The sequence below is a fragment of the Bombus fervidus genome, chromosome 5 (assembly GCF_041682495.2).
Source record: "Bombus fervidus isolate BK054 chromosome 5, iyBomFerv1, whole genome shotgun sequence".
Lineage (NCBI taxonomy): Eukaryota > Metazoa > Arthropoda > Insecta > Hymenoptera > Apidae > Bombus > Bombus fervidus.
Genome location: NC_091521.1, coordinates 7,604,808 through 7,629,613, shown reverse-complemented (window position 1 = coordinate 7,629,613; position 24,806 = coordinate 7,604,808). Strand labels below are relative to the sequence as shown.

Here is a 24,806-nt window from a genome sequence, read left to right as displayed (position 1 = left end):
CTCTTTTCTCCTTTCTCTTCTTCCCGCTTCTTCAGAAGCGAATGCAAAGCTGAATTTACAACGGACAGAAAAGACCAATCGGATGGTCGTCGTTATTTCACCGTAACCCACCAAATGTGATATCGGTTGGACGATATGAAAATAGTATTTTTCAAAATGGCAACGGCGATAATTGGAATTATTCGATTTATATTGAATTCATCATTTCGTAAATGTTCTTTTATCGTTTATCGATCTAGGATCTTACGGTTATTTGCAATATTGTTCTTTTACCTTGCAAAGATTAGATCTTGACATTTTTTAATTTTCCATTATTTTTAATCTCTATTGTAGGTCAGGTGATAAATTATTTCCTTGAGAATCACTTTGAATTTTTTACTTGAGAAAACTAGAACTGCTTATATTAAGTTTGTAATTGAAAAAGATCTTTCTGATGGAGTTACCATAAGATTGCAATAACTTCAGATTGAACGATTATTTCTGCTTCGAAAAGATACTGTATATTCTTGAAATATAGTAAACAGTGACAAGATGATACGCGGAATAAATTTATTATAAAGAGAGGCCAAAAATTGGCACGCTTTAAAAGAATTTGCGTTGAATTGTCATCGGCGATACTTTCAAGCAAGGTTTTAATTTCTGTTCGCGCTTATGCGTTGGCACTCGTAAAACGCTCATTCGCGGAACGAGTTCGCTTGCGATTATTACAGCCGCATTTATACAGGGTGAACCGTGCGACATCGTTGTTTTGATTCTTTGCAACGTAGGCGTGAAAGTTCCTTTGTTTCGAATGTCTGCATTCTCTTCTGCATGATTTTTACATTTTACTATCTATATATTATTTTAGTTTATAACCTGCTTGTTACATTCGATTAAATTAATTATCTATCATTTCGTTGCAAAAGCGTATTGGTATTAAGGAACAAGGAGATTTAAAAGATGGTGTAGAATATAGGAATCTAGGAATCTAATATCTCACTTTCAAACTGGGAAAAAGAATGTGCTAGTAATTAACCTGCATACCTATCCCTCAGTGTAATGATCCAATAAAAGCAAATTCCTCGTCAGTTTACTAATAACGTGCAATCAAAGCGTTCGAGTTGCACGAATCACCTTGTATATGGGTGTGTTAATCAGCGCGAATCGCTTTTTTGGTAATTCCGCGGTGGATAGCTAATAAAATCCCATGCGGTATTAACGAGGATCGAAGTAATATCGTGGTAGGCATCAGCGGGGGTCTGGGTAAACCAGGACGATTACAAAGTTCTAAATTATTTCGCGAATTGGTTAATAAACGTACGTTCGTGGCACGGTAAAACGCACGTAATTAGTATCGAAGATATTCTTTGCTGCTTTCGCTATTGGTCATTAGCATGTTTGAAGTATAAAAAATCTCTAGGACTTCGCTTAATTTCTTTTCTGGATCGTTAAACACTGAAAACATTTAGCTAAGACAATAGATTCAATTTGATGGGAGTAAATGTTTTCTTTATGGTATTGGAAGAATTTTATTAGCAATCTTAGCATAGTGATGCTGGAGTGAAGATTAAACGCTACTCTCAGAATGTTCGCTCCGTTCAAATTTAAATTTTCGAAGTGTTTAACGCATTTAGATCAAATATTTATTAATCGTAGAGCATGATCTTTAGTAGAAAAAAGTTCAAAGTTAAGTAGAATTTTCCAAAGCGTGGAACAATCTCAGGTGTGCTTGATATATTCGTTTCTACTGACTCATACGTTGCGTTGATTCAATCGTCTGATTTACATTCTAAACGACTCTAGCGAAGTAGCTAATGTTCTTTCGAGTCTATGTGCTTCGACAGAAAGCTCTAAAGCAAGCATCGTATCAAATCTTTAACATGTGGCAAGCTCCACTGTGAATTTTACTGTACACCGCAAACTCAAAGAACACCAGAAAGATGAATACTCTTGTGCTTTAATGCACGTTAATTTATCGGGGCTCGAAACGATATGCATTGTTTCGAATATTCCCACAGGTATACGAATACTGAGAATTTATCGCAAATTATATTAAATACTAAGCATCCGCGTACGAATACCGCGTGTGCACAGCCGACATAAAATCCTCTAACCATGAACCCAACGTTCCACGATCGTTAATCCAACGCAATCTTGCTCGAATCTCAAAGTCGAGACAAAGAATGAAAAATTTTTTACGGCTTTCTATCGTTACAGTGACTACCCGTGTGAACGTCCAGCTGTAGCTCGTCGAGGATACGATTGGTCGAAGAAGAGTGTCAGCTCCGAACGTTGCTATTTCATCCAACGTCCTGAGCCATAATAATAGAAGAGCATCGAGCCTAATTACGGCCGATACACATGTGACCGCTCGTCGAGGCTGCTAGAACGCTAGGTATCCTTAAAGGCACATCCACACGCCTTGGAGTGTCGCCCGAGCGAGCGTCTGCCCGCGATTGCTCGTTAGCGGAGCCACGGCCCCGTGTCTGTCACGAAATCGCTGATTATCATCGTTCAAGGAAACCACCGACGCTACGTCGCCTCCTAGCTCTCGTATACCAGCCATCGCGGTCATTACTTACTTATGCTACGGACTGGTAGCCTTAGAAAAGCTGTTGTCCACTGGCGCAGACCGCTCGATCTAGTTTCGATTTTCTCAACGAGCTTCCTCCTGAACAACTCTAACTAACGACCATACATTCTACTTTGCACCTGCCACGGTAAGCTTGTGACTTTTATTTGTAAACTGAAATTATTCGAAATCTTCTGCCTTAATTTGATTTGATTATTCGGTCGTTGGTATTCGCCGCAATTGAACGTGTTTGTAAATCATGGAAGAGTTAATGGAGGATATTAAATTTTAGAAATTCGCCGTTTGGGTTGATGTAGACGAAATATCGAAAAATGTTCGACTCTTTAATTTCTCTATTTATAAATATACATATTTGACGCGGCTATTAACCCCACTTCGAACGACTCGAAGGGGAATTTCAGGCGCGATCAGCGAACTCTGAAATCGTCGGAGATCGTTAACACTTGCGTGAACTATAAACGCGCTGGGGGATCGTTAACTTATTGTAAACTGGCGCAGAACTCGCAATTTTAATGATCCACCGACACATGAATATGAATCTTGCAAATAACTCGTGCAACGAATACCTTTCCAGTTAACGTATACACGTGTAACTATTGAAAAAACATTCGTCCTCGATGTACACGTAAGTACTCTACGATCATGATGTTCGATCGAACGTTTTAAGAAAGTGAAACGGGAACGAAGCGGTATAAGAATGGCACAAAAGGACCGGGAGAAGAAAAAGGAGGAAAAAAATGGTTGCGTTTCTTGTTCGGAAAAAACAAAACAGACGCGAGTTTTAGAGAGTCCTTGGCACGAAACGTTGACGGAAGCAGCTTCTGCGCGCGGTCGAGAATGAAAAACCGCTTCTACGCTGCTGGCTTGGCTGGATCCGCGACGCGTTCACACATCGGTTGTCACCCGTGCACGTGTGAACATGGCGACACAACCCGGAATTAGGGAAGACGCTTATTATTTCAAGGTTCGGTTCGCTTGTGCATCAAATAATCAGTCGCGATGCGTTACACTAGATAAGTCCGTGAAAAAGTAGGCGATTAGACGCGGGGAAGGACGCGTCACTGACAGGAAGTAACTCGGATTAATTTCGCCAAGTAAAGCATTGTCTGCCTCGTTCTTTGTTCTCCTTCTCTGACGGCGAATTTATTGGAACTGACGTGACTTCGTAGCGAACTGCTGCTTCTGAAGAAATTCTATTATTTTATCGTCCCTCGGTTAGAAACATGGAAACGATCGTTCAGTTCAAAAGGTTGTTGCGATATCTCGTAATGAATTAAAACGACTCTTATGATTTAAGGTAGATGCAAATTGAAAGCATTAAACATATCGAGCATTGAAAATGAGTTTACTTTGAGATACTTATCGATAGGCGTTTGCAGGGTTATGTGGGTATAATAATCGTATAACAAACATTGTTTCGACCGTTTGCGGAGAGACGCAATCTCGAAGAAGCGCGTCAACGGGAGTCGTAAATTCCCGTTACGATTCGAATAATCGACGCTACAAATAGATCGATCCCCTATTTCGATTAGGATAATACGGGTGGTTGAGGGAGTAGAACGTTGATTTTAACAGGTTATAATATGTATATTTCCAACAATTAAATAACTTCAATATTGGATACAATTGTGTGTATGTTGACTGCCAAACTATGTGTGAGCACCGCCTGAGACTCTTTTCGTGTTGGCGACTGTGTTTTGACTTTGACTGTTCTCGAGATTTGACTCTGACTGCTGAGCTTTGACTTCTGTCGATTGACTGTTTTCGACTTGGTGACTGTGATGACTGCAACGAGTATCCTGGAGCGAGGCGTCAAATGCAATATAGGGATGTTTGTAAGCAAAAGATTTATATTTTTTTCTCAGTAGAATTAAGATATTATAAATTTGGTTTTTATATATATATATATATTAGATTGTTTTTTAAACGCGAAATTTAAATGTTCAAACTCTTCGAACTTTGAAATAATTCTGTTCTTGCTCTTTAATCCTTACATCCTCGGTGTAGCTGATATTAAAATATGTATCCCTCCTAAGTCGTATAAATTAGTAAAATGTATTAACAGAGTCAGCAGTTAGCAATATTGAAATCAAACTCGTTTTAAGAGCGAACCGAGACGTCAGCTATTCCGGTAATAGATATGAATCGTTCGTATAAATGAAGATTTCGATTAAACGTAGAAGAAGGTCCAAGAAAGTTTGATGTAGGGTCATGAATCATTTAGCCAGCCAGGACGTATCAGGGTTTCAAATAACGATGCTTTGGAATCACCCTTCCGAAAACGTCAGAACGATTCCTCTGCTAGAACCCGCATATCGGTCAGGGTTAGTCTTTCGGTAGCAAGTCAGCTTGACAAATGCTCGGTAACACCCTCGATCTCTCTGATCCTCTTTCCTCGAATGTGAATCTTCTAGCCGGAAAGCAATGAAGCAGATACTTTTTCTTCTATCAGATACTTTATTACTTTAAGAAATGGAATACGGAGTTCATGCTTTCTTAATTAACCATTTTTTATTATATCTATTTTATCGTTAAGATATCATTGAAGGGTTTGCAGTAATATTTCCAATATTCGTTAGCGCTTATGAACGCAGGATTTTGTTTTCTTTTTTTTTTTTACAAAATTTATCGATACGTTGTGGATTTTTATACGATTCATGGTTTTCTTAATCCAACATTAAACTTGCAAAACTTTCGATTGATTTGTATATTTTTTAATATTCATACGTAGATACTTTCTCAAATTGCTGTATCATAAATATTTTCGTATATTACCAAAGTTCATACGGTCAGCAATGTATTGGAATTTAATTCGAAGTTAAATTGTCACGAAAAAAGAGACTCTGACTTTTCGAGTGAAAATGAGAAATAACGAAATCATTGTATATAAAGATGGAGAAACACAGATAGACACGATTGTCCGCGTATAAAGGTCTCAGCGAAGGCGTAGAAGGGCGGAGGAACACAAAAGCGGAAAAAGAAAGAAAATAATTCCTTCGGATGGGTTTATTTACGGTTCACCTAGTACGGTTGCGTCCCGTACGTGTTGGGTGCCGATTCGTTCTTGCTTTCCATCCAAGAGCCAAAATCCCCGTGATACTCACAATACGTAAGGGAGAAAAACAACGATCGTGATCGTGGAATAAAGTAGACGGCACGGCATAGGGATGATGTATGGCGAAATATACAAAGACACGTTGTCTCCCGTTATTTACGTTATTGTGTGCCGACATCTTTCAACTTTAATAAGAATGGGACTTTGAAATTCCGCGTGTTGAACGCGACACGCTGAACGAATTGCCATTGGTAATACTATGTTATAGCAAACGTGGCATCAGCAACCATTGAACCGGTCAACTCAGATTTAACGTAACTTCCTTCTCCTTTTTTCGTTTGCTATCGAGATATGAATTAGATAAATTGAATCGCTGTAAGAAATATTTCCTTCAATAAATGTAATCGATTTCTTTAATTTTAATACGATATACATTGAAGATAGGTTTTATATTCTAGAAAAATCGAGTTACCAATGGAAGCATATGAAATTTCTGTCTTTAGGATAACATAAAAAATAATCCAAATTCATCCCTATTTTAATATACTTATCCATAAGTTATTGTGAAGTAGTTTTGAACATTCTTAAATATTTATGAGCAATTTAAACTTCAAACTTGGGAACCTCGACGCGTAAAAGTATGCTATTCTCTAAAAATTTTTCAAACTATCGATGAAGATAAGGAGTACAAATCGGGAAGGAGTCTTCGTGTCCAGACGGTTCTTCGATGTTAATTTAGCCGAAAGTTCACGAGAACAAATTGGCAAGATCAACCAGCAGAAGAAGTTGGTGGAAGAAGTTAATCCACGTGAAAGCCAGACTAGGTTAAGTCCACCAGGTCAAAGGATTTCTGTTGATCGATCGAAGGATCTAGCTTTATCGACCTCTCCTCCTACTAAGGCTTCTCGTTGGCTTTGTACGGTAATACGACGGAGAATCACCAAACCGTATTGCAAATCCTATGTTGCTTGCGATAATGAGTTTTCCAGCACCATAGCCTAACCTTTATTTTTGGTCAAATAGTTTAAACACACATGATTTTTAATTATGTGATAAAAATTGAATTTATGTTACACGAGTTTTAATTATGCGATAGAAATTGAATTTATGTCGCAACGTTATTAATTACGAAGAAGACAAGAAGCTTCCCGTTATTTCCTATAAAAATTAGGTTAAAGTTAATAGCCAAGCATATTTTTATTTCTGGGTCTCACGTTCTACATTTACATTGCGGCTGATGTTAATCTTTCTATTTCCTAATCCTCCCTTTCTCCCTTTCTTTCACGCATTCGTTTACTCACACGCTGTTCTGCTTTACGTAAACTCTAACTTTCTACACATGTAATAAAATTATTATTATTTTTACATTAAATTGATCCATCCACGTTTCAATAAAATTATAAACATAGCTAATTGTAGGCGACGATTCCGTCGATCTAAACAAGCCTGATTAATTCCCGACCTTAAAGAGAAGATATCTGTGACAATGATAAATATGATTCTAAGGAAAGCTGGATTGATTTTTTGAGTATTTTTAATACTATTACTGCAATGGTTAAAAAATGACGAAATTGACAAAAAAGCTGTCTAAATACCATACTTATTACATCTTATTTAATGGATCAGGAAAGACTGAAAATTCCTTCGAATGGCCTACAGAACAATTCAAACCCGAACTGATCTAAAGAAGCAACACAGTTCGTTCGATCCGAGTGATTTTGAAACGCAAATCGTCGCGAGTGTTCCGTCCTTTCCTGAAAGCGGTGAATGGGAGGAAACAACGGGCGATTCAACGACCTGGAATAGGAAAAGAATCTCTCTCTCCCGTTGTCCTCGCCGCCGCTATTAGTCTAGCTGCTTCCATTAACGAGTACAGTAATTGCGACGAAGGTTTTCTCCTCCGGCGCGGATTAAATCGTATAATTCAGCTAGCGACATTCCAGGATTGTCTATCAACGACCGTGGGGGCACACGATCGCGGCTGCTTTCTCACCGTCACCGGAAGTAACCGCGAGAGGAGACGGCCGCTTGCCGAGAGGGGGCACCGTTAAAAACATAGAAAACGCAACAGATACATCTCTCGTCGTGGCTTAATTCCATAAATAAAGGCGAACCGAGCTGCGCTCCGGCATAATGAACCATCGGCCGGTTAATGCATAGGATTATCGAGTCTTCCCATGCCCCACATCGGTCATTACGGAATAACAGTAATTATTGATATGCGAGCTTCGTAGCCACGTCTCCGCTGGCATTGTCAGGCGCCTCGTCTCCTTTCTTTATATCTCTCTCGACTCCTTTCCTTTCCTCTATGCTCGCTATTGCTCAACCACACTCTCATTCTCTCTCTCTTTCTTTCTTTCTTTCTCTCCCTCCCCTCGACAGCTTTACATTTTTATAAAGATCGCGTCCGTCTCTTCGTCTCTCCGTGTCTGCTTGGCTGTCTGTCCCCTTTGGAAAGAGGAAAGAGACATTCGATGAGAGCGGATGCAGAGGGACAGTTGCGTGAGCCCCGCTCACATTGTTGGCCCCCGGCTGAAGATAAGTACTGGCTGAGCAGTGCCTTTTCTTTCCCTATCTCTCTCCCCCCTCTCTCTTTCTCTCTTCTCGCTAGCTACCCGCCATCTCCCCGCCTCTCTACACCCGCGTACACACGCTTTTTCACGAATCGACGCCGCGCGCATACACGCAGCTATAAGGACTCGGAGGTTAGGCCAGGTCGGGTTAGCGAACTGTACACAAATGTCAGGGGAAACCATAACGTTGTAATTTATTGCCGAGCACGGCATTGTGGCCGCCTCTCGCGGGGGCGGTGTGACGGATCAAGAGTCGGACGAAGAGAAAACTCGTTCCGTATCGTTCGAACGCGGCCGGACGCTACGATGAGATTCGATTTGCCCGTCGACTATCCAGACCCACGACTGTCTCGATACGGATGTTACAGAGACACAACGATAAAGCCATCTCCTTTAGTGCCGAACCAACGCAACGTTGCTTCCTACTTTTGCCGTCTGGATCTTTCGTGTCCAACGCGTTCTTCACATCCCCCTCTGTTCTTGTCGAGCTACGTGCGTACGTGGCAGTGCTTTGAGATTCGGAGGCGATTTGTATTTGTTTGTTTCTTCAATTCGACAAGCTTTATGGAGATGTGGCAAAGTAGAATCTTTCAGGGTAAAGTTTTACAATTATGTTTGAAGTTTCTACAGGTGATGGAAACGACTGTATAGCGATGAAAGTAACAATCAAGGTATAATACTTTCTTTTAATACTGAACACAAAGTTTTATTTTAAAGATTGAATTCTACTAACGACGGAGGTAATTACTAATTAACTTCTTTTCCATAAATACGATTATCCTTTTCTTTAAACGCATTCTCCAGTTTTGTTTCTCTTCGCGACTTTCTGTTAATGTTTAATAATGGTTAATAACAATAAATGCTCCCTGCTGCTTGCTCTGAATTTTCTATTCAAACAGGCTGACAAACACTTCTTTCACAAAAATGTTCTTCTACATAGTTGTGATTTCGTCCGATTAAAATATTTGCCATTGCTCTTAACAAATTGCTAAATGCATCGAATTACACGTTGGAAAACAACGTCTCCTTTAGAAGATTCGATCAGTGTATAACTCATCATTTTTCTAACGCTATACTTAGATACTTTTAACTTACACTGTCATATACTTTGGCAATTTGATATCTTGTAAAATTCGTATAAAACTAAGCGTAATTTACAATAGCGGTGGAAACATAGATAGAGCAACGAACCGATTTGTCGTTATATGGAATTCGATGGTCGCGAACGATGTCGAGCAAAACTCGAAGCGACGGGCTTTATTAACATCGGCGAATGCGTAAATAGAGCGACTGCACATCCCCAACATTCCTGCGGACGTGCTGAGTGACCATGGGGTACGCGTTATTGGAGAACGCCTGAACCGTAACGACCATAGCCAAACCGCATACGATTATAGTAGGAAAGAACGCATCGCGTACGGTCATATCAGGCAGCAGGCAAGGCCGTTGTATATACGTAATGTATAGAGAGTATGTAGATACGTATGTATACGGTGATGTGTATGGTCACGCAGGGACACGCGTATGCGTGCACGCGCGGCTGCGCTGCATATTCCCAGCGTTAATTTATGTATGTACGCGTACAGGCCGCATTGTGCGCAGCTGTATTTGTATCGCGGACTGGGCTATGATCCGAGACCACAGATCGTGACTTCTGTGGGAAACTTGAAGGAAAGTAATAACTGCCGGCGCTACCAAAGCACATCCGTCATTTCTGCGTGCCGGTGCGTGCATCCGTGATCACGCTCTACCAATAAAGGGGTACGAATAATCGACGATGGAACCATTCTTTTCTTCTATTCCAATTTTTATTGAAATCTAGAAATGATTTTTTTTTTTTTTAGTAGCAAGGGACATAAATCCTATGATGAGTACTGTATAACAAACGTTAGATAGAATTGTCGACTTTTTCTCCCAATTTAACACGACGATAGAAATATCTAAAAAATACCAAAGGATCTTCTAAGAATAGATAGAAGAAACGTAATATTAGAATTGTGGTATCCATATGATAAATGTGAATCATACTGACGGTAATGAGGTCGTTAGAAGTAATAATTATTAAAAGTAGCACCGTGTTTATTGATCTTTATCTATTCGTTTAAAATTGTATAATTTCATTCGTCCGATCCACTGATTCTACAAAATGATCTAGCCTACTTTCCTTTCACGGTTATATATTCATTCCATTTGTCGGAAATTCCGAACCTCGAAACTTGCGCAGTGAAATCAAAGCGGTATCTATCTGGTCGGTAAAGGCTTTTATTACAATTGCGAGCTTCTCAATCGAAATTGGGGCTTCACCAAGGTCGCGGTGACTCGGCCCGCTAGCCGGAGGAAAGCCTAGCTGGCAGGTAGGCGACTGAGAAAGAGACTAAGAGAGCGGTCGGGCGGGGGGGAGGGGCGGCTTGAAGTTGCCATAAATTCGCGAATGGACCGCCCAGCCATCAAAGCGATCACCCGAGGCTTCCTTACCCCGAGTCCTTGCATACCGGCACCGATATTAAATGACAAAGGCCAAAGGCATACCTCGCCTCGACGAGAAGGGTTGGCGGGGTAGCAAATTCTCGCGTACGAACCCCCAAGCATCCGCCGCCGCCTGAGAGGCCAGAACGTTCCCTCTTCTCGTACCTTAAGTCGGCCCCTTACCTCGAGAGCCCATCCGTATCGGCATTTCGCGGCCAGGATATTTTAAATACGTACACCCGCGCGCCACCCTAAACCACCACCGGCTGAGCAACTTTCAACCCTCTCGATGCGGGGTGAACGAGTTGGAGGACGTGGTTTCCACGCAGCGCGGCTGGCTTTGATGTCGTCTTAAAAATATTAACGACGCGACGCAACGTGTTTCAGGGAGAGGCGAATCGACGACGAAAGGACGAGGGCAAACGACCCATGCGGAAGTCGAGGAATTTCGTCGCCCGTCCGTTTTCTCTCTTCTTGTCGATTCGAGAAATTTTTCTAACGAACGAGTGCTACGGGATCTGCCTTTTTCTCTTCGCCTGCTCTGTTCTCACTTTCCTCTTCTACTATCTCGTTTACAGTGAAATAGTTTTGGGAATTGAAGCAGGAGACCGCTATCGGTCCTTGACTATTTAATGAGAAAGCTAAGAACGACCAAATCCCTGGTGACGTGACCATCTTTTCAATATGGTAATTCTTTGGGTATATACAGTCGCGGCTATAAAGGACACGTCAATCGACCGCGCATTTCCTGCGCTTGACTACGTTTGAAAAGGACGAGCTAGTGCAGCACCCCGTATCTTCCATTTCCTGGCGGAATAAAGCATTCAAAAGTTCATCACTGTTTCGATGCTACGCGCGCTATTTCACTAACCTAACCCCAATCGTCCTGTTTGACTTGGTGAATATTTTTCTTTTCGGAACATTCTACGTTATACAATTTTGTTATAATCGTATTTATATAGATTTTGTACGATACAACATATTGGCACATATTATATTTTGAGGCAAAGGTAAAAGATTTAGAATTATTGCTTTTTTATCGATACATGATTTCTATAATGTCATACTGTTAGATACATAATTAATTTCGATACGATTATTGAAAATATCCAGAGTTACTGATCTATATATGTTGTAAATCTTATCTTATAAACAAATAATTACATATATTATATTATTACTTTACAGTTCAGCAATTTGCACAAGAGGTTGTTACGAAATAAATTAAAATAATTGAATCACCTCAACATCCGTCTTACCTACGCGTCAAAATGTTATACGTACACCTCGACGATCAAACACCTTTAACCATGGTAACAGTTTCAAAAAAGAACATCCGTTGCGCCATTCCTTCCTTTCTCCACTTGATTCGAACAATAACTCTGTGTCGGGAACGAGGTTGGGCCCTATTTACGTAGGACCGTATGGCGGCAATAAAGAAATTAAGAGAACTTATCAGTTTCCGGCAAAGCACCTGGCGAAGCCAAACCCCGTGATTACGAGCGGTCACAATAGAAACATTGTCTTTGGTCCTTGTCGTTCTGCAACCCTCTTCGAAGATCCAGGTCTTTCTCGGTGTATTCGTGGACGATACAAACGAATGTCTGTAGACCATGGTGGCGCAATAAAGTCAGAGAATAGCAAAGAACAGGAGTGAGAATCGTGGAAAGAAGGCGTGAGTTTTACGATCCTGGCACGCATTGTGCGCGCGCGGAGATTCTCGACGCCGGCAAACGAAATTTTATTATACATCCCGTGTCACTTGCGAGCCCGTAAATCGACATTTATTTAGGCTCGCATTGTTACCGTCTCCCACCTGCACCACGCGATAAGAAATTCCGATAGAACAGGTACCAGGAGTTTTCCTTTTAATCATGCTGAGATTTCTTCGTTCTTCTTTACCATGATTCGGACGATGAAAGAACGGCGTGCTTTACTTTTCTTCGCGCGTTAAGGACGCAATGAAACTGCGTTCTTTGTAACTTTGTAACTTGTATATTTTTGAAACGGATTTTTAAAGGAATGTTTTTAAAAAAAATTGCTGGTATTTATACTTTATCGTGCGAGAGAAATTTCTTCAATTTTCCATCTTGCACTGATGTCAATATAATAGTCGATGAAAAATCAAACTAATAGTCATCAATATAATAATTACAATGATATATTATGAGATAAGAAATAATATAATTAATCGAATCACTTCGATAACCGGGAATATTTCTCGAATAATTGAAATTAAGACTCGTGCGATTTTTAAAAAACGATACGATCAAAAAACAGTATTCGTCGTTTTAATAAAGAATCGTAGCTATTAACAATAGCAATGAACCCTTTTTAATTCGAAATCTTCTCATGGTCGAAGCGATTAAAAATATAAAAGATATCACTGTGCGCGTACATTGAAAATTTCTAGTAATAGCGTAAATACGTAAAGCAACCCCTCTATGAAAATAATCACATATTATTCCATTCTCGTGTTCTTCGTCTCTTTTCTACAATCTCTTTATAATAGCGTACTTGATAAAGCGATGGAACGTTGTTCCCTGATGACCAGTGGTGTAGCTGAACGACGCTTTGGCGTGCCGTATTCGCACGTAATTTATCGAATCGGGTGTAGGAAATTTCTCCGCATTTCTTTTTTAACACGCCGCTGGCGACGATCGAATTACCGTGCAAGTAATGGGGGTGTGATGATAGAGAATATGTGTGCGCGCACAGCTCGACGCACGAGCGAACGTGGAGGATCGTTTGCCATGGGAGAAGTGCACTCGACCCCATCCTTTCATGGCCTATTGATTCCCAATTTCACCGATAATGGTTGGGGCGCTGGCTTTTTTTGCGCGGATACACTTGTTGAGCCTTGCTGCGAGGGTGAGGGGGTGATTTTGCACCGGCCTGCGAACGGGACCTATCCTCTCTCTATTTTTTTTCCTCTCCCCGCTTCCTTTTTTTCACACCCACTCCCCTGTGTTTAGGAGGGGAGGGGGAGAATATGGTGTTCTCGCCCGCATGCTCACGTGGGACATGCAGGGGCTGATTTTATGGCGTGTTTGGGGCGATCCAGACATAAACGCGATCCGAGCCGAACGACAGGGGTGAGAAGCATCCCCAAGTGGACCTGGATTCGATGAGCGATCCTGTTTTTCCCTGGTATTGAATCTTGTTCCTTCGTGAATTTCTGTGAACCATGTCGCTTCTAATTATTGATAAACGAACGTACAAACGATCGATTGCATATCTAGAAATATATTATAAATAATATGAAAAATAGTTTTAAATCTTCCTCTATTCTCTTAGATGATGGGGTTTATCTTTTAGATGGTAGGATTTGGGGAATTCTCGCTTTTAACTTATATTTTCTTTCTTACTTTATTTCAACGTTTCATTTCAATTCGATCAAGTCCAAATATCTTTCATATCCAATAATTTTCTTTCTTATTTCTATTATCGTTATTTCTATTTCTCACGCATGTTAATTCTATTTAATCGCGGTAGAATTCAGTAGAAAACCATCGCAAATAACCAACTTCCATTTTATCGCTTTTGTGATCGAGTCGTTAGTCTTATCGAGGAAGGATGTGAATCCCTTTAAAAAGGGGGCAATGAAGAAACCTGGGAATCAAACCCTTCTTTTTTTTGCTAAACACCGTGGTAAAACGTGAAGCTTTTCGGAAAGAGCTATTTGACTAAGAAGGGTCTCCGATGTAATGGGGTTGCCACGGAATTAAAGGAGACCCAGTGATTATTGTCGGGGAAAGGACTGGACAGGAGGGTGCGACAGGACGCCGGAAGGGACAACCAGTTGGCTAACCGAAGCAAACATCAGTTGACCGGAATCGTTTGAACGGGGTCCGGCTTTGAAGTGTGTTTCACGTCTGACAAAACAATCGCCGATAACACGCCCGAAATTAATTGCAAAAGAAAATGTTGACGCAGTTGAATTTCCCGGAAAAATCGAAAGGGACAACTTAAAGAATATTCCATTGTACAAGTTTTTTAGGACCTTTCTGTTCTTCTTTTTTATTATAAAGGAGCTGTACAAATCTTTTCATCGATATTTTGCACATACTTTGTTTCATATGTTAGTAATACGTAGATATTTTTTTAAAATAAAAAAACTTGTTTGAAATCAAAAAAAAGGAGGAAGATTCTTAAAATAGAATGAGTTCGACTATAGTAAATTGAAAAAGATAAGTTGCCGTAATTGGAAGAATATCGATTCCTTTAAAGCTACAGCAATTTATTTCACATATTCTAATTAGTGTCACTAATCCCTTCGAGAGGAAGTATATGTTAAATATATGTTAAAAACGTTAAGTTAAATGTCAGTGTCATAGTTAACTCGCTGAAATCAGATTTTTACCAGAACATTTCCATTTTATTTCTCGGTGTTATTATCAAATTTCAAGCTCCTATAAATGATTGTGCACAGCCAACGATTTGGAAGAAAATCGTATCCGTGCAAACGTCGAACTATTGACAGAAATGACCGCAATTAAAATCATTAAAACGAATCATGCGGATCCGTTTTAAAGACGTGCTTATCCTTGGAGTTTACTGTTTCACCAAAGGTCTTCCAGTTCGTTTTGTCTATCCTTTCTTTCCGCTCCCTTGCCTCCTGTTATCTTCGTTCAAATAGACATCGCCACTCTTTTCCGTATAATACTGCCGTTCAAACTGCTAGCACTCTCCATCCATTGGGTAATGCTGAACCCCTCTTCTCGTGCTCTTGAGAGAGATCAAGAGAACGGTAACAGTGACGGTAACAGTAATAGCCCTTCAGAGATACTTTGCACGTTTGCATTTTCAACGAGAACAGAACTCTCTTTGGTGCACGGGCGACCTTATCGATTTTAATAATGTTCATTTTTAACGAGATGCTTCGCAGATGCGATCAATTCCTCCTCTCGAGCGAATCGCAGTCGAAACTAATTTCATCTCTCTATTACAGCCTCCCAATTTTGCGCTTCTTTATTACAAATGATTCATACGCAGATATACTTTGTCCAGGATTTTGAGATTTGTGTTTAACATTTCTGATACTTTCTGTAAAAACAGTGAAAAGTATCCATTCTATGGTTATGCAAGTTCAATGTGTCAGATTGATCTTTAAATCGATCTTTAAACAATTAGACAAGTAGTATTTTGTTAATAATAAATCTACGTATCTATGTTTGGTCCTTGCGTTATTCGATAGTCTATATCTCATAGTCGAAATGTACGCGTAGCGTAAAATTTGGAATTTATCAAAAGTGCAGTTCAGACTCTGCGTCTTTCTCGTGTACCGCAATACAAACTTTTAAGCAGCATCACACTGCTAACGCTTAGCCTCAACTACCAGTAACATTTATTTCTCAAATTCATAACATGAACGTAGCCGAAATTAAATTTACTCTTTGAAGCTCCTATACAACGCTTAACGTTATTCTCTGATCATCGAGATCGCAATATCGCTCGACGACATTTACCGAAAACGTTCATCCGCAGAAGCAAAGATAAATCGATCGCTACCAGCAACTGCGCTCGCCGAAACCGAATCAAACTCGTAGAAACCTACCCTATGCTCGATTCCACCTAACAATTCGGTCAAGCATGATCGTATCCGAGTTGAGCGGAGCCAACTAGCCAACAATGCGATCAGCAATAGGACTGCAGGGGGATGCGAAACTTTTCTCATCTCCTTCGATATTTACCAGATCGAATCGAGTTCGAAAATTAAAGAAACCCGGGTACGAAGCGAGCAAACTAAACGGTCTGGAGCGGAAAGCTGACTCTGTAGGTGGTGATCGAAGGGACGAGCGTCCTCTCTTTTCGATCCGGGCGCGCAGATACCCGGCGTAATTACTAATAAGTTTTCGACACGAAACGAGGTGAGGAAAAGGGAGAGGGTTAATCCGAAAGTACGAGCAAAAGGGGTTCGTACCGTTGATACTCGGCAGACGGAGGACCCGTGGGGGCAATGAGGGAAGAGGAGGAAGGGTGAAAGCGGCGAAAGAGAGCGGAAGATCACCCTCGGGTTCCCGTCGAGGCGAAGGAAGCCGGATGGCTGAAACCAGTTAAAGATTTGCGATGTCTTTTCGATCCCGAGCCGAGATATTCGTAATTACTGTTTGTGTTTCTCTCCGTCGGCGCCGTATTTATCCCCCATGGAACCCGTTCAACCCCCGACCCCGTATCTTTCGAACTCTTCAACGCAGACCCCCTCTTCCTCGTCCTTAAATCCGGTTCCCTGATTCCCGATTCCTCCGACTTTCTGCCGCCTCGTTCCTCTCGGCTCCTCTTTCGATTGCCCCTTGCTACCCCGTCGATCCTTATCTCTGCGGGGGCGATGAAAGCGGCTGGGAGTGCCGCTCTTGAAAGGGTGCCGCGAATTTTCGGAGATCGAGTATCCTTTTAGCTGGCTGCATTTGATTTATCGAGCAACTGCTAACGCAACCCTATCGTACGTCTCGATTTTTGCTATGGGAAGAACTGGATCTTTGCATCACGAATTCTAACTAGTGGAAGATTGATATCGTTTTCGTGATCTATTCTTTATAATATCGAATTATGCCTTGTTTTATATAAAACAAAAGAGAGTTTAAAAGCCATTATTTCTTTAGTTACACAGGAGAAGAGTTGAAATGGTGAATGCGCGAGTGGGAAATGTGGATTTCTAAAAGAGATAAAGAACAGTTGGTTAATTAGTCGAATGTTGTGAGAACTGTTTCTATAATTCCTATTTTCGAAGCTATTAAACATATGGAATCGTCTTTCTTTTATTTTAATCAAGGATATTGATCTTCTGAATAGGTTTCGTTACTACAGCCATATTCCTTCTGCAAAGATTTATGATTTCATAGATCATAGTTTTTTATTACAATTTGAAAACTGGAAGCCAGTAACTATTATAATCAGATTAAAGTGAGTAAATAAAATAAAATCTAAAAAATATACAGACACTAAAATATATCACTTGCAAATTATACGTACTTGTAAAATAAAAATTCAAGTAAACACATACACTTGGCTCTAAAAGGATAGACTAATCATTAAGATCGCAGATCTATAATTGAGACTATCATATATTTCACATTTCAGCCAGACCAATCGAAATTCTCTCATTTTGTAATAGCAAACTCTTACTTCCTGCCATATGTTTAAAATGTGGAGCAGGCAGCGCGGAATGTGCAGACGCGACAGAAAGTACGCTGAACTCCTTTTAAATATATTTGTTACGCGTCTGCTTGTAATTATGTAGATCACAGGTAGTGAACGTATCATCAAGGTAATGGCTTCTGGTTGGTGGTCAGAGACCAGGGGAATCGTAATATATGGTAGTTAAAACCAGGTGTCAGAATCAATCAATATTTTACGATCACTAATAATCAGCTTGGACATACGCGACATGACACGTTCACTGTTTTTGAACGTTGTACACTTTTCCGTTAAGTCGTTTGTCATCGTGCCCGATGACTTTACGACACTGCAACACGGTCATCTCTTACTCGGTTATGAGAAATTTACAATCGACGTCTCAATTCGTAGTTTCGTTTAGTGACAAGTCAAACGAGCGAACCTAGGTATCACAGTTAGTAATCGTTAGAGAATCACTCGAGGATATTAATGTGTCGATTTTATCTTTAACTTTAACTCTTTCGTCACTGCATGTGTACAAGTTTTTATTGGGAAAGATATTCATTTCCGTCACTATTTTCTCGAATAAAATTTTAACAAAAGACAGTCTGTTGTTGGCATGAAAAATTTCTATTGTCGAATTAAAGCAGACAGACGTATCAATCAGACATTGAAATATACCAAAGAAGGATAAACTGTAGATTTTAATTAGTATAAATGAATATAACTTTAGCTTACAATGGTCAGAATATATCGAATCTATTGAATGTTATTTTGCCTGATATTTCGAAGTAAGCTATAAGCGTTAAATTGTTATTAAAAATTCGACCATTTCATCTTCGATAACTTTAATAACATCTTGAAATAAAAGACTAAAAATAAACAGAATAATTACCTTGTGTATCAGTTTTCGTAGAATAACGGCCGATAACATAGTTATAAAATAATTTTAATACGTTGAAGTATCTACGGACAACAATGACCAAGAGTAGCGTCTTCGACCAGAAACCTTCTAACGACTAAAGGACCCTCGTTTGCCATCAGGATGCTTCGGGGGTAATGTTTTCCTTCCCGACTCGGCGGCTTGATTTATTTTATTGCTCCTGGCCTAACGTTCGGCGTTTATTTCGTCGAATTACAAGAAAGGGGTTGCTCGCGCCACTCGCTAAAAGGCGGCCCACTCCTGCCCTCGCACCCCTTTCTTTTGCCATTTCTCAACCCCCTCCGATCCTTAAACCTTATGCTACTTTCGATTGCGGGGAATCGAGCTTCAGAAAAAGTTATAACTAAAGAAACCGCAGGCCTCCAATGAGAGGAAATATCCCAAACATTGCTTTTCAAGGCTTCCCTTATATTGTCGGTTTCATTTCAAACTAATCATTTCTTCAAGTGGATATTGAAAACATTTTATAATTTATTAGAGGTTACTACGTATTGCAAATAATTTAAAGCAATGTACGTGCGAAATTGAAATGTTTGCATCGTACGTTCGCTTCGTGAAAGTTATTTAGTTATTCGCGTTTTTCATAGTCAGCGAATAGATCTATATTCATCGAATAATAACAGAATATTTCTTAAGTCAGTCCTTAAAACACGAAGCTTTATATTAAAATATGTTTAACAAAATGGACAAAGCCAACCCTGTTACACAACGAAATTCAAGATAAACACCAGCTCCGTATCTTTTATTTCAATTTTTTCTCACCACTGGCATGTGTTATAACAAACGAACTGACAAAGTTACGCAATCGTGCTATTCAATAGCGACTAAAATTAGTAAACGACGCTTCGACGCAAATTCAAAATAGAAACGATGGATAAAGCGTAGTAGACGTCGGAAACCAATGCAGGCCCCGTAAGAAACCCGGTTCTAAAGGCATCTTAATGTTTGCAACGTTACGGTTGTGGGGCTGCTATGATAATTGTAATGAACGCTTGCAGATTCCGTGAGCCCATCTGCGCCCAGGTTCCGCCACCCCCGGCCGCCCCGCCGCAGACGCCGCTTCGAGGAATGAGCGAGCAACGCTCTCTGTACAAACTCGGGAGCTCTTAAGTACCGAACTTGTTAGAATTGATTTAAGTGCTGAATGCTAAATCAACCGAAGGGCCCACCCTTCCACCGGGCCTCTGTGCTGCAACGGTGGGCGGGGGTCGGGAGCGGAACGGAAAATTTACGAGTCGCTCGCGTTTACGTGTATCCTCGTGGCAGACCGACGACCCTCCGTGTAATCGCTGTTTCGCGCGGATCAGATGAAGCTTAATGGAAAGATACGCGGAAGATACTGCCTTTAGTTGGATCTCCTTTACTCGGAAAACGTCGCGTCCTACCGATAGATGGACGAGGGTAAAAACAACTAGAAACTTCCTTATTTAATTGCAACTTGTGTCAAAAGTAACATATGATAGAGAAAATCTGATACGAAGAATACGCGAAAGATTTGAAAAACAAAGGTGAAAATGTAGAAGGTAACAGAGCGTTGATTAAGATATATCTGGTGATGGACGAAAGAAGAGTTATCGGCTGTTAAATATATACTTGAAGCTACCCGTACATTTTTTCTTTTTTTTTTTTTTTTATTTGGATGAATTTTACAATCAATTCTCATTGAGAATTATAAGTAAATTTTTCTGGCGTGGTACTATGTTGTGTTTAATAAGTGTTTATCGCGTATTTGATTCTAGTTGAATCTAGTGCTTAAATCTAAAGGGTAATGTCTTTTTAGCCTGCGGATCCGACGTGTCAAGTAATTGATTAAGTAGTGGGTTTTGGTGGTTGTTAACTCCTATGTTATATCTATTACTGAATTTGGATATTTCTTCCTTGGATGTGGGTATCTTGAGGTCGCGCGTACATAGATTTATTTAGTTATTATAGTCTCATATTTTTCAAGTTTCAAGCGGTTGATACTTACATTAACGACTTCATACCGTTATAGACGTAAAAAGTGAAATAAACCGTTCGAACACGAGTTAACAAAGAAATTTTGAAGAAATGAGAAAAGCTAGTATTTTACCAGGTATATGTGCAATGTTCCACGATGAATTTTTACCGAATTATCACAAAAGTAAAAATTGTTGGCTTCTATATTCTATAGATCCTACCTTGACAGTTACGGGTCAGAATCATTTTTTATTTCCACGTTGCTCGCGTTATTATCGCTTCAAGTACCCAATTCTTTGACATAGCAAATCACAAGCAGCAAGAGCGCGGACCAATTAACACGCTGACAGTCGAAAGGTGAATCGACTTTCGGAAAGCGGCTATTACAGCTGAGTTCGTGAGGTCAAGTAGCAATGACTTCCAAGAGAGTCCGAAACGCGCGTTGTGTCCACGATGACGCACACATCCGTCGCGTTTTATTACACGTGTCCGGGTCTCTGAGAACGGCTCACGGGAGCGAGCAATATCCATAAATCAGGAGTATCGTTGAACGTTCTGCGAAAGAAAGAGACAGATTGAAAGTCCTCGGGTCTCCACGAACTACGTCTTTGTCGTCAGCCGCGTTAACGCGTTGAGCAATGAACTCCGGATCTTTATGTAGATCGTATCGGGCCGACGTGACACGTGGAAAGTGTGAGAACTGCCACGAACGACGCTGATGGACGCGGTCTCGCGGCGACGCCGGATAGAGCAGGTTCTTGAACAGTGTTCGGTATCCGCTGATGGATTCTCGCGTGCACGCTGGAATTCCACTGGTTGAGAATTATGCCGCATTTAATCGGTCGGACCTTTCCGCCAACTTGTGAACTTGACGTAGGTTCGCCATTTCGTCTCGCGAACCTCTCTTATGGCTTCATCGGTTTAGGGCGACCTCCACTCGCGCGCAGTTATGTGCAAGCTCGCGGATCCTAAATTTTTGATCGTATCTCTCGAGATAGATACCGCGGATTCTGTTGATTTTGCTGATTGCTGGATGGTTAAAGTTTGCTCGTGTACTTTTTTTTTTCGAGGTAGCATAGTTCAAGTACCTTTGTCCGAATAGGAGACCGTAAGTTAAACGCATGTATTAGTTTGTACATTCAGTATTATTAAGCATAATTAAGGATATTCGCGAATATTTATATCTCTACAAACACATTTTTAAAAAATGAGACTGAAACAGAGATACATTTCATTCGCCAAATATTATAACCAGTAGATACTGTACGTTGGATATTTTACATACTTTTGTATGTGTGTCATGTATATTTCGTGTTTTCTCACACCTTTAAATACATCAAAATTCCAAATTTAATAATTATATTCCTTCAACATTTCAAGCTATTAACTACGAAAAAAAAAAAACCGGTTAACCTGCTTCGGTAATTTATTACCCTGACCATTTCACCTCTTTTAACAAATTCTTACGTTTATATCAAAAATACATATCTACATTATATCATTCCCTACAACTGTTAATTCTATCCTAATTAAATTTGAAAGATAAACCAAGTAACAAGTTATCGAAAAAAGAAATGAAAAAAGTTCGAATCCAGCAGAATAGAAGGGGAAACACAAAGGTACGTGAGAGAGACGTGTTTTTCAAGGATCGAAGAAAAAGCGAGCCGCTGGTTGGCATCGACCGCGAACGGTAGCAGACACGCCGGAACAAAATGATTGAAACACGGCCTGGTATATTGTCCTTATACGGAGGCAGCGTTGAATCCGCGCGAGTCGAGAAGAACCTGCCCCGGCGACGTTAATTTGTGAACGATTACGGGCACCTGGTGCGTACCGCTGGCCTCCGGAGACAAAGAGACGCGCGAGAGGTCGTGGTTGTAACGAGCCGGCCATTGCGCATTCTTTCCCCAGGCGCGGACTTCTGCCGCGATGTTTTCCGCGGACTGTCGACAATTCCACCAGCTCATCGCAATTTCTGGCGATTCCGCTCCTAAGAAAACTACTTTACACGCATCGATTACCGTCGTTAATTAGACTTCAACCCTTCATCTGGACATATTTGATTCGTTTCATTTTTGGAAACAGCGACTCCTCGACGCAACGTTAACACTAACCTTACCAGACTCGGTCTCAAATGAACAATTTTAAAGTTTAATTTAAAATTGTACATTCATCGTCGTTTCTTTTTTTCGTCCGACTATATGTAAATTCTTATGTTGGAAAAAATTGAGAAATTGATTAATCGGGCAATATAAGAATTTACATAAAGTCGAATGAACAAAAGAAATAACGATGAATGTACAAGATTAAATTAAATTTTACAACCGATCATAAGGTTAGGTAAGGTTAGTGTTAAAACACAAAGAGTCAGCGTGTTCTTTATGTCCCTTGTAAAATTGGCAGATTGAAGGAAAATGTAAGCATCGGCGACGATTCAAAAATCTCCGGAAGTTGAATGTGTATTTAATATGTAGAAATTAACTGGTTTCGAATATTAAGAAATTAAATAATCTATCGATAATATCGGAAAAGTGAAAAGAAATCGATGGATGGAAGAAGGGCTGGAAACGGAATTAAAGAACATTCGAAGACTCGTGTGAGCTTTTTAGTGAAAAGACCCGGAGAACTGGCTGGCGTGGCAGAGGCAGGGAACGCGACAAGTAGATCGGTCAGAGCGGAGGTCGGTCTTCGTGACGACCCAACTGGCGCAGATGAATTTACATGCACGGCGTAAACTGAGTGAGCTGTTTCTCCAGTTTGCTCGACGGACGATAGAGAAGAGAGACCACAGGGGAACGAGAGAACGAGAAAGAGAAAGGGAAACCGGAGGCAGCTAGAGGGGCAGAGGATAGCGTATTAACGAGCTTAAACGAACGGAAACTAAGTGTCTCGGCTCGGAGTAAAATTAATTAATCGCAATCGTCCGAACTGCGGCGACGATCGCGCGCTCTCGTTTCTCGAAATCGTTTGTTTTCTTGCAGCTTGCCACGAGAAACTACTCTTTGTAGTCTATCGTTGATAAAAATCGTTGCATAGACAAAATTCCACTCGCTTCATTGATTGTTAGCCGCGATATTTATATTAGCGTCCCGTATTTAATAAAAATGGAAAGAAATCAATACAAAATTAATAAAAATAGCAAAAAAAAAAGATATCACGCATAGTGTAAATTAAAAGAAGGATCAGATATTTAAAAAAATGCAGAATTCTGAAGAACTCTTATCATTTATCGTTTACGACACAGAACCAGGCAAAGAAAATATATGCTTCTAGTCTTTCGCCATTAAATAAAGCGACAGCGGCTTTAAACATTCGAATACAAAACCTCGTATCCAAAAAGTCGTGCGCGTAAAAATCTTTCTTAATATCATGGCGGAGTTGCCAAATTTTTCATGGGCACGTAGTAGTCCTTTAGCCGGTAGCTGGTCGTGGCTCGTGTCAGGGACACGTAATTTTTTCGGTTTTACCGCGGACTGTTTAATGAAATTAGTGGAAAGGACTGGTCCTGCTGGTGTCGTGGGAAGTCGCTCACGGGTCAGCACAGTGGTCGACGGCGTTGACGGGCAACGTAAGCGTTTACACGAACAACGGCCTTTTCTTCTTCTTCTTCGTCTCCTTCTTTTTTTTCTTCTTCGTCTTCTTCTCCTTCTTCTTCTCTGCGCACACCGTCTTCGCCACTTCTCTCTCGAGAACGCTTGTAAAAGTTTGCCGCTCTTGTGTACCTACGCGATGATAATTGCCGAGATTAGGCCGACCGGGGACCCGATGCTCCCTGAGAGAGCTAGTTAAAAGTAATGACACGTTGAACGGGGCCCCGACTGGCGATTCGAAATCTCGCTTTTTGCCGGAACCTGGCAACGGGCAGAGGTGAAGACATCGGGCGCCCGGCCCGTTTGCACGACGAATCGTTGTCCGGTACCAACTTTCCGACGCGAGACACGCTCGTTAGCGCGGCATCCTCGATCGATCGTGGGATCTCGCCGAGTTTTGTTCGGCACCTTGTTCGCGGCGACTACCGGAATCAGGTTTCTTCTTACGATGCTGGATGCCAGCGAATTTGGAGGAAATTCCGATAGACTCTCGTTCGAGCAATGAATGTAAATGATAGCAGACACGTTGTTAAGTTTGGTAAAGGAAAAGTGG

The 24,806-nt window shown here is 40.7% G+C and overlaps 1 long non-coding RNA gene across 1 annotated transcript in view; it reads left to right on the top strand.

Moving 5' to 3' along the window:
• Positions 1-24,806, top strand: part of LOC139987742 (uncharacterized) — a 126,347-nt gene that overhangs the window by 21,221 nt on the left and 80,320 nt on the right. The window contains exon 2 of the long non-coding RNA XR_011799919.1: positions 2,197-2,699. This is a non-coding gene — a long non-coding RNA (uncharacterized lncRNA). The remainder of the gene's footprint in view (positions 1-2,196; positions 2,700-24,806) is intronic.